Source organism: Lichenostomus cassidix, chromosome 5 (genome assembly GCF_008360975.1).
Source record: "Lichenostomus cassidix isolate B80296 chromosome 5, HeHo_3.0, whole genome shotgun sequence".
Lineage (NCBI taxonomy): Eukaryota > Metazoa > Chordata > Aves > Passeriformes > Meliphagidae > Lichenostomus > Lichenostomus cassidix.
The window spans coordinates 9514210-9525260 of NC_139486.1; the positions used below are offsets into that span (position 1 = coordinate 9514210).

At 40.4% G+C, this 11051-nt stretch overlaps 1 protein-coding gene across 10 annotated transcripts in view; it reads right to left on the reverse strand.

Moving 5' to 3' along the window:
* KLC1 (kinesin light chain 1) overlaps positions 1-11051 on the reverse strand; it is a 48095-nt gene extending 37044 nt beyond the window's left edge. For 4 of the 10 annotated variants that reach the window (XM_085061258.1, XM_085061257.1, XM_085061261.1 and 1 more), the window contains exon 1: positions 10713-11048. The gene's annotated coding sequence lies outside the window, so the exon portion shown is untranslated. Of the gene's footprint in view, positions 1-10712 lie in introns of all 10 variants that reach the window. The other 6 variants (XM_085061256.1, XM_085061254.1, XM_085061253.1 and 3 more) reach the window with 4 other exon arrangements.

The following is an 11051-nucleotide window of genomic DNA, read 5'->3' on the forward strand; positions in this document are numbered from 1 at the left end:
CAGCATTTCTAAAGGCAAGCCCAGAGGTTTCTGAAGAAATGCACTACAAGTAAAGGACAGCTTGACTAAAAAAAGTAAAACACAAAAACCCCTTGAATACTGGCAGAAACTTCCACATTTCCAACAAGGCTGTTGCTTTCTCTCATGACTGCCAGGAGCAGCCTACTCTCCACATGGCAGCAGTGGGAAGAGGCTGTGTGGCCTCACGTTCTACTCCTGCACCACAGCAGCATCCTTCTCTGAAAAACACCATGTCAGGCTCTAGGAAACCCCAATGGCTACCAATAAGCCCATGCACTGCGTTAAACTATGTTTAAGTGAAGAGGATTATGTACTTGTTTAGCTGAAGAACACAGCCACTGTACATCTACCTTGACAAATCTTGGAATCTTTTAACGTTGGGGCCTGCTATTAAAAAAAATTAAAATCATACCTTTCAGGGGAAATCTTCAGATTCTTCAGAAGATGAAAAAATTATTATGGAGAAACACAGGCTACCAAACCATATTTGCTAAAAAAAGAGATGATAGCAAAAATAGCTCCTATAAAACCCTTAGCAAGGGTGATGCTGACAATTCTCTTTGAGAAAGCACAAGCTAAGATGATTTGCACTGCTGAGAAAGTACAAGCTATGAAGATTTGCTCTGCTGCAGAGTCCTTTGATTTATATTTCCATAGCGTGCTACTTCAAAACAATTGAACACTGTTTCTTAGCAATCATACCTGGAGTCTTAAAGGCAACAAACTTAACACTAGTTTGAAATAAATAATTTTTCACATTTTAAAGAAAACTTACAAAAATTCCTTGAGATTTACTTCAATCCTCAGCCTTCCTTCTTCTGTAGCAAGCAAACTATTTTCATTAGAATTATTACTTCCTGCTGAAATGGTTAATTGAGTTAAAAATCTGTACCCTGTATAAAAGCATTCAGTGACATAAAAGCGTTCTTTAACTACACGGATTATTCTTCCTCTTAAAGAAAAGATTATGGTGTCAATCCCTTGACCGTACTGCACTGAATAAACACTAGCTACTAGCTAGCATTTCAATTATCATGATACAGCAAATCTGTATCCTTTTAACTGCAGACAATCCAGATGACCCGCCCCTCTAATTCCAAAATCTCTTTTAGACTCCTACATATCTGGAATTCCATAATGCTGCAGGCCAAATCCCATCTTGCTCTTCCTGTTCATATACTGCAGCAGACAGAGACCCTCAGATAATGTGACTCCCTCCTACGCATTATTATGCCTGGCACAATTATTTGTGTGAAAGGAATCAAGGGCAAGTATCCTCTTTCTGGCATATCTCACCAACTGCATTTTACCTTTCCAAAGTCCTAAAAATACAACTGAAACACAGAATAGCAACATGGCTTAAATCACTGTAGATTCTCTGTGAAGCATTAGATCCTACAATCAGTCTGCATGTAATGTAAGCATGTAAGAGAAAAATTCATTCTCTGTATACATTCTCAAGCTCTTCTAGTATCTCAGATTTCAAATTAAGCCAGATGGATATTAAGATCCTTCTATGCATTTGTTATCACACCAAAAATTACTCTTTGTAAAGCTGAAGCAATTGCAAAAGAAATCTGACAGACGTGTGTGTCTAAGGCAGTTCAGTAAACCCAGTCAAGAGTCCAGAGGAGCTACACTAAAAGCCACACTTCAAAGAAGCTACAGCTTATAAACTCTTACTTAATAGAGGCTGCTATCATCTGTTACATGCTGGTAGTGCATAACTTCCTTACACAAAATCTGAAACAGCCCTGTAGCAAGATCCAAACTTCATTCTTTTCCAGAATAAAAAACTGAACACAACCCTACTCTGCTGTTTGGTCATGCTGGGCCAAATCTAATGCTGATTTTTCTCATTTTAGTTATGTTGATGGAATCCCTGAAGGCAGACTGCAAATCTCCAAATCTCCTACCCCTTGGAGCAAGGGAGTTGTCTCCATTCTGCACCACTGTTGTGTCAACAGCAAGCAGCGTCTCTTGGTCTCCTTTGCAAGCACTGCCTTAGTTTCTGTGAGCACTAATAAACACTTCCAAGCAGCCAATGGACCTTGAGAAAGGAGAGCTTTTTGCCTTCCCTAAAACACTGACACAACATACCAGTTTAGGCCACAGGGGATTTGCCTTCTGCATATGACAACAAAGCCCACCTCACTGGACAACTTTAAAAAATGATCATGACTGTATTAAGAGTAGTTCCAAAAAGACAGAATAAACTTACTTAAATCCATCAGAAGGCAGAGGTTTAATCACTTAAAATGTAGTTATAATTACCTTTATTTATTAAAAAGTCTTGTCACAAGAATCAAAGATACATCAAGAAAAATCTAGGCTAATTGTTCAAAAATTGCATTGTAGTTTAATATTTTGTAGTTATAAAGACATGCTTCATAAATTATCTACTTTAAGTGGATTGAAAGGGTATTATGATTGTATTTTTAATTAAATACTGTCAAGAATGTGAGTAACAAATCCATCATCACTATCAAATTCCACAGTTTTTATTCTCAGTATTCCAAGAATCTACATTTATTTATGTGTGAAAATGGCACTTGGCTCTTCATGGACTGGCCACATTGTGAAACCACGTCTTCAATGAATTTTGATAAATGTTTTCATAAGGCTGGTGCTTACTGGTGAGAGAGTCTTTGAGACTGGAATAGGGTTAGGGTACATAGGGTAACAGAGGAACACAGCAACAACAAAAGCTACCTGTCTTGCCGTTGGAAGCTGTCAGTAGCGTAGTGAAACATGTTTTCAGCTTGATTCTAGCTCTTTCATTTTGCATTGTTATTTCTGGACAAGAACTGCTTTATTGACTAATCAAAGTAAGTATCCATTTATGTTATCTATTTATCTAATCTCTAAATAGCACTTAGGTAAAAGCACAGGAATGTTCCCATCACATCAGTCTTCCAAAATACATTAAAAACTCTATCAGCTTCCACTTGCTAAGATCAGATCTATTATCTTAACCAAATCTACTTTTATAGCATACTATAAACATCTAGAAAATGCATTCAGGAAGGGCAGAGAAGGCCACAGCTTGCCTCATACCATTGGACCTACGTGGGAAGCTCTGCTGACAATTTACTGTGAGTACTGACTATGGTGCTCTTACATGCTTGATGACATTGAAGAAAAATGTTATTTGGACTGAAACAAGAAAAAAAAGCAATTTCTTCTGAAGACATAAAAGGAACATCCACTAACATTGTTTCAGCATACAGCAGCCTTTAGGTTTAACAAATCCTTAAATATGGTTTTGAAGCTATTTAGTAGTTTACATTAAGATGCACAAACTGTGCAGAGTCTTCCTTCAAGCTTTAGGGAAAATATCCTCCTCCTGGTTATCCTTCCAATACTAAAAAAATGAAATACAAAACCACTAACCCAATTCTTGCAAAAAGACTACAGAGAAAGCTTCACAGTTAAATTGTTCAGGCACCATCCTTAATACTGAGAAAGAACTAATACTAACTCATTAAATATTGATATTGAAATTCATTTATTGACACAAAAATTGACATTTTCAATGGCAACTGCCAGTTATCAGACTATTTTTTTTATACCTTACATATTTAATTTCATAGAAAGCTTAGCAAATGATGAAATCATCTAGAAAAAAAACCTCGTATCACTCACTGTTTCTTACCTATGACTGCAGAAAGCTGATTTAGCTGGAAGGTTGGAAGTAATTTCCTTGTTAAGTACTCCATAATCTGGAGGGCTTATTCTGATGGTCTGAACTCTACTGGGTAAGGAGGTGCTGAGCAGCACAGCAGGCCCTAACCCAGCACTTCACAAAGGCACCTTAACATTCTGTGCACTCACACCTGAGCACCAAACCACAGCTCCAGCCCCCTCTCCAGTGTTTTTTCACATTCCTGATTTATCTTAGCTAGTGCTGGACATGGGGAATCCCTCTGGGACTCCTGAAACACTGGCTGTGGTAACACCACTCCTGCGACAGGTCCCACCACCCTGCTGCAGTACACCACTCTTCTGGTGGACTGACACAGAACAAGAGCACACACTAACCAGAAAACAAACACAGAAGTTAAAAATTTCATTTGAATATTATTTTTTAAACCATCTCACTTGGATAATCTGTTTTCAAAGCATCCCCCTCCCGAGGATGGCAGAACAGCGGCCTCAGAAAGCAACCATGCCATTAAAAGCACCATATCATGTGCTTGCAAGCATTGCTCCATGTGCAGCCAGACTACAGGCTGCAAGACAAAAAAGGAAAAGAAAAAAAAAATCAGCAAGCACATTTTCAGGCTGTTTGTTATCCTAACAAATGGGTGTGGATCAAGATTCAATGGCCATACAAAGTACAAGCAGTCACTGTAATTCAAACCCCACCGACTGCTGCTTTCAAAAATGGCTGTGCATCTTTGCTCTCCACCTGCAATCAGCATGAATTCCAAACCCAAGATTTTTTTCTTTAGTTAAACAATGCATTCCAATGGCAATATTTTAAGTCTGTGCTAAAATCAACATGCAGGACATAATTTTTATTTATAATTACTGTGAGAGAAATTGGTAACAAATGAATAAAAAGTACTTAAAAGCAAAGAAATTGATTCATTAATCTGCCTCTGTTTTCTAAACAATGAAAAGGAGATGTAGTTAAGTAACAGCACATTACTGTGACTCTGACACAAAGTCACTCCGTAGTGCCTCTTGTCTTTTCAAAAGGTATAGAACAGATAACAGATTCTTAAAAAATTAGTACATCTGGCTATGATACCTATCAGTACTGTAAGAAAACATTACACATCATCTATCTCTTCATGATTTCTTAAGCCCTTGGGAGTGCCAACCAAGGAGCAGTATCAAGTGTTCCAGAATGCTCCCAGACCAGAATCTTATGAAGCAGTCTTAACACATCCTCTCTGTTTAACATAATTCTGCCTTACTACAGGCAGGTTCACACACAGGTTCACTAAATGTTCCCAAAATACATCATTCCTCAAAATTAACCTGCCTTTCTGAGGATTCATGCACTCATACCTCTAGGTTACTATCATGTAAGCTAGCACACTGCCAAACATCATCATGACATCTACACCCCTCCATGTTTCCATACAGTAATATTCATTATAATGATTTGGGCTACTACATCCAGGGAAGTGGTAAATATAAACAACAGTACATTCTTATATTTTTCACACATTACTGCTTTCTATGTTCAGACGAATTTAGAGACAGAAACAGCCACTGAATCATCTGATCTGGCTTCCTGCAAACACCAGACCACGAGCATTCATTCACTCACCAAGGTTATGGCTAGAGGTAAAAACCTGGAGATGTTCCTCACCCAGCTATACATTTCATTCACATCCCTCTCCATAATATATCAAAATAAAGATATGTGCCTTTTACTGGACTATCTTTCTGTCAGAGGTGAAGGAAGAGAAAAGAAAAGGGGTTCAGGCCATAAACACAACCAAAATACACCTATTTCCCCAGGCTGCCATGCAGCAAGCTGTGTTGATAGAACGAGGAAAGGGAACAAGCAGCAGGACTGTGGCACTACATAAACCAGCACTGAGATGGAAGGACATTTCATCAGCATCCTTAGAGATCAATTCTATATTCCTATTCTGTCAACAGAAATGTTATAGGAGGTTATAGTCCCCCTCCTACCTCAAAACCATAACCTCCCCTATATACTCACAGACTACCATCCCACTAGTTGCATTAAGCTGACTACATCCTACCACCCTCTACACTGGGGGGGAGAGATGAGTCCCACTTCTTTAATCAATTCTTCTCCCTCCAAACACACACTAAATGTGATTGGGATTTGGGAGGAAGCAGGGTGGAACATCCAGTTTAAGGACATGAACAAATGAAACATTAAAGGTGGGGGTATACTAAAATCCAGTCATGCCAAAGAGAGGAGCAATGACAGAGCAACAGCAGCCTCTCTGAAATGGAAGCTGCTCAAGCCAGAAGAGAAAGACAGAACTGTGGCTTTCCCACAGTATTCAGGCTGACATTGTTTGCTAAAGGAGCATCAATAAAAGCACTTAATCTTAAAACAATATTCTATTCAGAGAAAAAAAAAAAAGGCAGCAGAACCACACTAACACAGACCCTGCTCCTCCCTGCCAGTCCCTAATCTGTATGACGTGCTTTGCAAATCATTCAGCTACTGTCAGCTGGAAGGAGCAAACTCAAGCTACAGTGCAGGAATGCAGTTACTGCAATCCCTTATAAACCTTAAAACCACCACCCTCTGCACCGTGGAATGGCACACATACTCAAATCATAGCACACTGCTAGCAATCTTAATTTTTGTTAACATTTAGCTCCTTAACTACTACATACAAACACAGCTAAGAATGAAGACAATAATTTATATGGTAATTCTGAAAATACATGTGTTGTCCTTTAAAAAGACTAACTTGTAGATATAACCTTTTAAGTAGCATCAGAAAGTTGGTTTATGTCAGGGATTTCTTGAACTTCTGAACATTAATAAGTGCAATGTTAACTTTTCAAATGGTTTTCTGGGGCACACCATATAGTAAATGTAATATAATCAGCCACCACCCCAAGACTACAGGTATGTAAGGAAGCCAGTACTAGCCACTAGATTGGTTACATCCTTAGCTCGAGTCACTTTAAAATTTAATAAAATCAGCTATGTTTCTGACATAATCCCAGAAACAAAATCTAAGCATGATGAATGGGGTTTACGGCAGTTATTTACAAAAGAATCAAAATATGAAACTGTTCACTTTTAAATCTACCCACAAAAGACATTTTACTGATTTTACTTGTAAGGAAGACTTGATCTTGAGAAACCACTTACAAAGTATGTCCATTTAAGCAGACAACAGAATGAAAGCATATGGGAAATATAAGATGGCATGATCCCATGCTTCCTCATATTGAGCAAGAAACATGACCAAGAATAATTATTTGACAAACTAAATTCACTTTAATTCTACATACACGTCAAAGTACAGCTTCCAGACTAAAGATTGTTTCTGACTGCAGTTAAATAGCAGGGTCCCTGGGAGATAAGCTGGATTCAAAGAAACAAACAGGAATTAAATCAACACACAGATAATATTACTTGCATCTGTTTTCTTTGCTGACTGAATCTGAAGAAACTGCCAACTATCAGAGACTGTCTTCATACATTTTAAGAAATTAGCATCTCTAATGTTAATGTGCTTTAGTGTTCATCCTTTGTTCACACTCCCAAATACATCATGGGTACTAGAAGCATACATACACCCTCAGTCCTCCTATTTGTCCTTTCAGTATGGCCTGTTATTATTAAGTATGTTAATTGTCTAGCACAAAAAAGCCCCAAGTATACTGTCATCTCATGCCTGATGACTACAAAGCACCTCACAAAACCCTCTGGAAGTAATTCCTGTATCACTGAAAAAGCGTCTGTAATTCTGGCTCTGATCCTCATGACAAAGTGCCCAAATTTAAATCCCGGAAGATGACGGCAACAAATATCTCAGCAAACCTAAGTCAGAAAAAGTGCACCTTCTTCTGGTCAGGCATTTATTTAGTAATTTTTCAAAGGAATCACATTTTCTTCTACATCCTACTTTCAGAAAGGAAAACATTTCACTAAATAAAATAGTGGGAAGGCTTTAATACCTCAAAAACACCTGAAGCTGACTGTGATTCAGGGTAACTACTACAATCAGTTCTATTTTGAAGTCAAAGAGGATTCTTTTTAGAGTGAACAAGGTGTCTGTGACTGGTACCTGGTTACAACGAGTATGTATTAGACAATATGTTTGTCATGCTTTTGCTTGAAGGAAAATGAGAGTTAACATTGAAAAGAAATGTTTTTCTAGACTTTGGTCAAGGTAACTACTGTGTTCTTGTAAAGCAATTAGAAATACTTCAGAAAACATGAAGTATGACGAAGGCTGAATTAAGAGAAAAGCCTGTGGTTACCCACTTTATTACACTGATGATGGAATTAGTCCATTTTCACAACAGTTGTGTCATACTGAACAAAACCCTGGAGGCAGACTGAATACAAAGGATGTTTATTTAACTAGACCTAGCATGCTTGTCCTCATCACTATCTGCTACTCTGCTTTTCAACATTGAATACAAAAGTACACTTTGCTTATTTATGAATTTACCCAAATTTCTGTATTTTTCACTCCTCTTATAAAAACTTTATTTTACAAGTATTTGTACACCAAATTGAGTTTTAAAATAATCATGAGCTATGCATCTGGAGAGATGCTATTAATCCCAGAGTAAATCCAATTGCTCAAACAGAAGAAGAGATGAAAAGAGTAACTGCACAAGCCCACATTTCAAGAGAACAGAAGCTGCATCAAATGGATTCAGAACTGAGTATGAGACTACAGTATTTCTCCAAACTCCCAAGTAAATAAGAGACATATGTAGGTATGTGTGTATACACAACAAGATACAGAGAGATGTGTATGAGCAGCACATGAGTGAGGGGTTTCGGTCATGGCAAGTTCTCCATAAATGCAGGAATCAGCAATTGTTCTTACATGCTTTAAATGTCTGTACAGTATATTATGTTCCATGTCAAAACATTCAGACTGTGTTTCGGACTCCTGCATATTTAACTACAAATTATGTATGTGATTCCTCTTTTGTCAAACACAGACCTTTTAGAAGAATCAATTTCCATTCATAAGGCACTATTAACCATATCATAGGCATTTAACAAAAAAATTCATGAGGCTATTTCACAGGACCTTTGTCGGGAGTGTAACTTTATTCTCTTTTTTATTTATATATGGTAGCAAGTAAAGGGAATCTATGCTTGAATTGCTGTTAGAATTTCTGATTACTGGAATTCTCCAGCTCCATTATCATCCTTCAGAAACATGCAGGTTGCCAAACTTCAACTGCAACATGATGCAGAAGTGATACTGCATTGATGAGCAAGTTTCAGGAACGGATAATTTAAATTCCCTGCATTTACCCACATGCTTCTGCATTATGTGAAATGCCTACCTAAATGCTAGAGTTCTCCATAGCCATTTTAATTTCATGGAAAAGGTCCTCCTAAACCATGTGGTCACAAAAATAATTGTGCAAGTGACTTACAAGGTCTTCTGCTCAGCCTCACCAGATGGATCAGCTTTCTCTCTGCTGCCAGTGAATGCTGAATGTGTAACTTTCAATTGTATCTGTAATCCTGGGGTTATAACATCCTCTATCATGTTTCGCTGAAGCTTTAGAATTCATACTCAATTAAAATAAAGCTATTTTCCAAAAGTTTTAAATCAACTGTGCACTCAAAAAGGTGTTGCTTTCAGTTTTGTAGGGCTTTTTTTTTAAATGCTAAGCTGCATATAATCTTGAAGGTTCCTCTTCAGCTTCCAATGGACACCCTTTGTGCATAAGTTTCCTATTTAAGTGATGAGCAAATGCAAAAGTGGAAGTGAAAGAGACAATTACTTTGCAGAGCAATTGCTGCTAAACCTTCTGCCAATCCCAAAACCGCTAAAAATGAATTTTGTTTTAGTCTTTTGTATTTTTATGTGTAAACATGAAAGCATGCTATATTAATCACACTGGCTCACAGTTTTGCTTTTCAAAGCAAACTATAAAAACAGACTTTTGCTTGTTCCTAGCTGGTTTTGTGTCCTGAGTCTGTATTCTGACTTCATGACCAGTATTTTGAGTAATGATACTACATTTGCATGATATCCACTGACAGAAATCACTAACATGGAAAAAAAATTTTTAAAAAAAGGAGTAAGAGCACCATCATTGATTTAGCAGCCTTCAAAAAGCCAGGCGATAGCACTACACTAGGTGATGCCACCTTGGTCATTATGCTCTGATACGCTTACAAGACAGAATTCAATAAGGTGTCAAGAAGTTTCCTTCTTCTGATTACACACAACTGCTGTGGAGATCTACAAATTCGGCATCTTGTTACTTAGAAATATTAGGAAGACGAAAGCAAAATGAGTAAGATTTTGAAGTGTCTTTCCAATTAATCTCTGCTCTGAAGATACATTTATCAATTAAATCACTTATGTATTTTTGCTAGAATAACGAGTTTCTAAGCAATGCTTTCCTTATTTTGGAGGTGTAGAAATCCGGGCAAGACCTAAATCTATGAATCGCTTTCGAGCAGAGCACGGCAGGTGACCTACAATGTATAAATCCGGTCACTATGTACAAAGCCAAAAGAAGACCTGTCTCCGCCTCGCCTTCCAGCAATCCCGACCTGGCAGCAGCAGAGCCGCAAGCCCAGGGCGAGGGGAGCAGACAAAGCGCTTGCCGCACGCCCGGAGCCGCAGGCCGGCGCTCCTCAGCCCGCTCTGCCCGCTCCCTCCCAGGGCGGCGCCCGCCGCAGCACCGAGGGGAGCCGCCAGAGGAAAAGGGGACAAAGCCGAGCCGATCCTCATCCCGGCAGACGTACCCCTGCCCGCAGCCCAGCGCCGGGCGCAAATGACAGAACGCCCGAAAGCAGCCTCCCCAAAAACCCACCCCGCCCTGGCGCGGGGAAGGACGGGCCGGCTGTCAGCGGCGGCGCTGCGGGGGGACCGGGCGGCCCGCGCAGCCTTTTGTTGTTTGCGCAGCGGCGGATAAAAAGGGACGGGAATTGAACACCCCACGCACCCACACCCAAACACACACGCCCCGGGTCCCGGCCCGCCGGCCCCGGCCCGGCAGCTCCCCCCGCTCACCGCTCAGTGCTGCAGCTCGGGCGATGTGCGCAGCGCTCGCTGGGGCGGCGGGGGCCGCGCAGCCCGGGGCGGGGAGGCGGCCGGAGGAGGATGTCAGCGATGGGCGGGCGGAAGGGAGGAAGGAAAAGGATTTTTTGGGGGGAGAGAGGACCGGAGAGAGGGAGGGACGGCGAGATAGAGGCGAGTCAGCACCACGGCGCGCTCAGTGCCTCTCGCAAGGCGCCGGCAGGGCCGCGGTGGTCGGCGCCGGCGGAGCGGGCGCTGACAGCTGCCGGCAGCCGCCACCACCGCCCCGGCTGCTGCTGCTGCGGCTGCGGCCGCCGCCCCTGTCCCGCCCCG